Source organism: Centruroides sculpturatus, unplaced genomic scaffold, assembly GCF_000671375.1.
Source record: "Centruroides sculpturatus isolate CEXI.00-Female unplaced genomic scaffold, Cexi_2.0 scaffold59, whole genome shotgun sequence".
Classification (NCBI taxonomy): Eukaryota; Metazoa; Arthropoda; class Arachnida; order Scorpiones; family Buthidae; genus Centruroides; species Centruroides sculpturatus.
In genome coordinates this window covers 437,904-443,903 of record NW_019384301.1, presented here as the reverse complement: position 1 = coordinate 443,903, position 6,000 = coordinate 437,904, and the positions used below count along the sequence as shown (strand labels likewise).

Genomic DNA, 6,000 nt, shown 5'->3' with positions numbered 1-6,000 from the left:
CCCCCCTATAAGATATAGATACGTTCCAATTTATTAGGAATCCGATTTCTTACAAGTCGTTCCAATCACAGCCCGACACGTGTCAAGTTTACGGACTACGGCTGATTGAAAGGTTTTCTTCCATAAAATTAATCGATTCTACACTAATCCGACTCAACATTTCCAAAATACGTATATTTTTTCGTAGTTTTATAGGAATCGTAATTATAGGGACCGTAATTATAGGGGGGTCGACTGTATTATTGTTTAAGAATTCAATAAGTGATTCATGAGTACAGATTATATTTATTTGATTGAACAGAAAGTTTTTGCATATTTTTACATTACTTAACATACTTGTTGATGTGTTATTTAATTTTAACAGTTGTGCAATTTAACATATTATTGGTTTTGATATATATGATTGTATTTTTTGTTTAGAAGCTTATTTTACACTTCAAGTGCATTTTTTCACTGTGCACACAGTTCGAAATTTGAAGTAACTTTTTGTTGAATTAGGCATTTGAACTCTGAAGTGTTTGAGGTTAGAGTCATTTGAAGTATGGTATCACTGTATGGTATTTTAATTTGAATATACAGAATGTTCAAACTGTGTCAAATTAAAAGGTTTTGCAGTTTTTGATATACAGTAATACCTCGACTTACGATAAGCAGACATAATATGTAAAAGTTTTGTAGTTTTGCCTTGTCAGTTAATCAAAAACTTGGCTAACTTAAAAATAGAGTACAGTAATACCTCGACTTACGTTACCCTGACTTACACGAACCCAGAGTTACTCAATTTTCAAATCTCATCAATTCGTCTTTTGTTTGAGTGTCACGCAACTCTCGATTACTCACTCCCCCCACACTATTGTTCAACTTACATGTTCGGACGTGTCGCGTGGAATCAACACATAGCTACAACTTATTTTGTGTTATTTATTTCTGTATTTGTTATATCTACGGAGACTTTAGAGACTCTATGTGGTGATTTCTTGTAACCCGTGAACGAATCAAAAGATGAGAAGATTAACGAGAACATTTATTAGCTTACATACATCCGACTCGGATTTTACACAAATTGCGAAATTATACCCTGACTTACGCTGTTATCGCTCGATCCCACCTATCGCGTAAGTTTGGGGTATTACTGTATTCAATGCATATGAATAATTCATTAATATAAGAATATATTTATTGCATATTGTTCTAAGAATATAAATTTTTTAAGTAAGAAATGCTGATTTTTAAAATTACATACTGATAAATATAAAATATATATATAAAGAATTTATTGAGTTAATCATACTTAATAGAATTGTGTACTGAGTTGTTCTAATGTACAAAATTTTTTTTTTAATAGAAATTTGTTACATAAGAGACAATATGGAGAAATAGCAAATTTATTACAAGGAGTAATGAATGTGTTAGACCATTTTCAGAAATATCTCTCAATTTCTCAAATAGGAAATTTAGCTGATAAGTAAGTAAACATGGTTTATGATTATATTTATATTTAATAATTGTTAATTTTTACATTTGCTTCAAAAATTATTAAAAAAAATTTATTTTAATTAACAAATATACTAATAGCTAATTGTATGATGTTAATTATTTTTAGTCATTTGTCATTATATAACATAAATTAATTCACTTTTAATAAATGCTTTTTTACATTAAATACAGGATACTAGATTTTTATATAATAAAGACTAATGGAAATAAATTTTTCTTTACTTTTACATGAAATTACAACTACAGTTAATACAGTTAACTACACATCAATGGACATTGCGGCAATGCCTCTCAAGATGACTAAAATTAGATCTTTTGTTCTAGGAAAAGCTATGTAAAGTTGGTTATATATGAAAGGAAACTCGAGAATTTATATACAAAAGAGGAGTGATTATAACAAAAATCTATTTTCATCTTTTGTTAATATCTTGTGCTAAACAATAACATTCTATTGTATGCTTATCTGCTGGACAGACAAAAACTGAATATTACCATAATAGATGTGAAAATATTTTTTTCCCTAACAGTTCAAAATAAATATCTATTGTTCTATAGTTAAGGAGGAAGCATAAGTATATATATTTTTTGACAATAATAGGTATTAGATTTTAATCTAAATGGACTGTGCATTTAAGGCTTTTTTTGAGTTGCTTAAAATGTTCATAAGTAGTCCTCAGTAAATGTAATGTATAATGTAAAAATAATTTCATTTTACATTCATTATTTCATTGAACTTTTTACATTTTTGTTGAAGAAATATACTTTTCATTATAAAAATTGTTTTAATGAATATTTAACCATTTTTACATAATTAGAATGCTGATTAAAAAGTTATATCTTTTGTCATGTTAAACATGTTCTGAATGAATTTTTCTATGATATTGTTTCTATGATATTTCAAGTTGTTTCTATGATATTGATCCTTACATTAAATTTTTTAATATTTTTTACAAACTAAATTATCTCTAAAATGAATATTAAATTATATTAATTTGTTTTTAGAGTACAAAAAATTCGGTCTGAGTTAGCTCAACAGATCACTGCAGATTTTCACAATGCGTTTACTGGACCTACATCAAAGGTAAACATTTTTCATTTTAAATGTTATATAATTAATGAACAAGAGTTTTAAATTAAAATTATGATCAAATTAAATTGCAGTTTTGTATTATGAAGAAAAATTTAATTTTTTCTTGCTATCAAAATTAATGATTAATGTAGTTAATATTTTTTATTGCATCAGAAACATAGTGATTAAAGCATACTTTTATTTTAGACATTTCTTCCAAACCAACAATTAGCGGAAGCTTGTTTGGTTGTATCTATATTGGATCCAAAAGTCAAGTAAGTTGATATGCTGATGATGATAAACTTAAATTTATCTTTATCTATGATATTTTCTTAAAAACTCGAAGTTTTTTTATTAAGATTTTTCATTATAAAAATCTTAATTTTTATAATGACCATTATTCATACTGACATAGACAAATAATTCTTTAATTTTAAATTCTGAATATTCATATTGATTATACATTAAAGGGAGAAAAGATTTAGAAAAAAATTTTCTGTGGGAATTAGAATCAAAGTTTGATAATATACTAACATACATAATATTCAATTCATCATAAAATGATATATAAATGTACGAAAGATGTGTAATGATGTTTGTTGCAACTCCTGGGAAGTATTTTGCATATTATTTGATGGTTTTTATATATGACCTTAACCTTTTCACAGCAGGTTTGGTTCTTACTTGGTAACATTTGGTGCCAGGTTAATCATGTCAAGATTATTAAGTATGAGAAATTCTAACAGAGCTAGTATTAGTAGCAAGCACGAAAAATTCTTTATAAACATTGTAAAAACACATAAACAGATAATAAAAATATCTTTTATTTGCTATGTCCAATCACCAGGAACAAACTATTCTCCACAGCAGAGATGACTTTTCCTTAGAGGCTTTGCCTCTACCAAATTATGTAAAACAGTCTAAAATGTCTACAGGTGACAATCCCTTCACAGTTAAGAATATATTTCTTTGTAAAATAGGGCTAGAGGTCATGGTGATTGGACATTGCGAGTAAAAGAAGATATTTTTATTATCTGTTTACGTGTTTTTACAATGTTAATACTGTAATTCTGCCAGCCCTATTTTACAACAAAAAATTCTTGTTTATGCTGATGAAAGGGTTAACATATAACTTGCTAGAAACAATTTTTTTTTTCTTTATCTAAGTTATGATCTTTGTGATTGAAGATGAATTTTACTATTGATGATGATTGCTTGCTAACAAAATCAATTGACTGCTTTTGTAAATGTGTGGTATGATTAAAATTAACAATTTCTTAGATAAAATTATAAAGATGTGGGAATCTGGGATTAAGAGAGGATACTGTTACCCGTGATCGGCTTTAGATCTGCAAGATCTGCCCACTTTGTCAATGGATGGGATCATAAAATTGTTTGAACTTTTAAAGGAAGATCATAAGAACTTCCTGTTAAATTTCTCCTGACACCAGCCTAATTAGTGCATTAGGCCTGCAATATGAAGTTTTTATACTTTTGTCTGAGGGAGAAGACTCATGGACTCCTGATAAGATGTCGGCATATATTTAAGATCAAGAACGAGATCATTTAAACAAACTAAAGCAAAATTTAATGAAAATAATGAGAATAAAAAATACAAATAGGTGGTTAAATATTGGTACCTCCTAAAGTCTCTATTTAAATGTGAGAGAAAGTTTACATCATTATAAACATACTATCTTGGTTACCAATTGTTGATCTTTCGTTGGTCGACAGTTCTGGTGAGTGAGGATGCTGGTGGAGATTCGGTAGGCAGTAGAAGTAGAGCGGCTTGAATCGGATCAGGTAAAAGGAACGGACTGGAGGAGGATTGTCAAGGACTGGAGCACAATGGCAAAAATGGCCCCAAATGGTGGGAAATTGTCCTTTTTATATGCAAGGCTCCTTCGATTGAAATTTGGAATTTGTATTATCTGATGGGATGTACAAATGACTCAAACAACCAGATGTTCATTAAAATTTGTGATAAGCTCTTGTGAAAAGAAGTTAGATTTCCCTTTTCATCATAAAAGTGACAAAAGTGTTGTCCTTTTTACAGGAAAAATTTCTTTAATTTAATTTCCTTGATTTATTAATGTAGTTTTATATTTGAAAGAAAAAGGCTTTTTGTGTCTGATTCATGAAGGGGATGTTATCTAGATTGAGTGATGAAATTGACTTTCATAATAAATTTTATACTCCATCTTCAGATTCTCACAAAGATACATAACTTTAGATTTTCTAAAATTATTTTACAAAGAATATTAAAAGATGATGTTTATTTTGCAACATAAGTGTTTTTCAATAGGGACATATCTATCTTGCAAACTTAATCTTTAAATTTTTTTCTAAGGACTTTCATGATACTGAATGTTACAGATTTAAATTCCATCTATGATTGTTTGCTAAATGATACAATAAACTCCTTGAAATTAAATCAACTATTGGACTCTGCAATCAATTATAAAAAATAGAAAAGAAAACTCATTATGGTCAGAACACAAATTCAATGTAGCCAAGTCACTCCTATTTATTCATTAAGGGGACAAGTGTAGTCAGTATGTATAACTTTGTAAATATGATTTAGGCCTAATATTATCAGCTTTCCAAAGTTATCTCTATTTGGAAATTTCTAATTTTAAATTCCTTTAAAGGTCTTTTATAAACCTACATAAATTGTTTGATGATCAATGCTTTTATCATCATCTACTGAATTTTTCTCTTCACTAGATTGGTTGTGCTGGTTCATGTGCTCACATATTATTCATCATTAATCTGTTCTTTTTACATTAATGTCAGTATTTTCTTTACATTTTATTTATTTATCTTTCTCTCAATGTCTGATACTGTGAGAGACCAGATGTAGTGACTTTCACACTCGTTTTTAAAATAAAATGAGATAACGCTTAAACTAATGGGAAGAAAATTCTATTTTTTTCCAACACTTAATAAAAAACTGGAAGGATATGATCATATCTTTCTCCGATTCACTTCCTTTCAAAGGTGACACATCTTCCTAATGTGTAACCTGGAATCAATAATCAAAATTCAACTATTGGGCCATTGCAGAATAATCCCTAATAAGGTCATTGGAAAAACCCAGAAAAGACCCTCTAATAAAAAGGAAGGGTTGATGACAATCAAAGTTCTCCACCATCCACAGTTCTGAACTGTGTGCTTGCCAATCTCAGCTATCGCCACTCATTGCTCACTCAAGTGAAAAAGGACTTTCATCCATCTAGAGTCATTGAAGCTTCTTTGAACAGTGCATCAATTTGCTGAATCTATGATTATAACAAACAGGGACCTACTTCCAATAATTAAGGTATTTATCAATGTGTGGACGATTGTGAACTCTCTCTCTTGCAGTCAGGGTTGCAATATTAATGATAAGATTATTCCTTTCCCTTATATTGTGTTATAAATTTAGCTGATAA

The 6,000-nt window shown here is 28.8% G+C and overlaps 1 protein-coding gene and 1 long non-coding RNA gene across 2 annotated transcripts in view; both read left to right on the top strand.

The window, feature by feature from the left end:
• The window catches only part of LOC111640323 (vacuolar protein sorting-associated protein 53 homolog), a 70,723-nt gene that overhangs the window by 12,911 nt on the left and 51,812 nt on the right, over positions 1-6,000 (top strand). The window lies entirely within an intron of this gene.
• Positions 1,346-2,847, top strand: LOC111640417. The gene is made up of 3 exons (XR_002759275.1): positions 1,346-1,465; positions 2,500-2,578; positions 2,774-2,847. It is a non-coding gene; the product is annotated as an uncharacterized LOC111640417 (long non-coding RNA).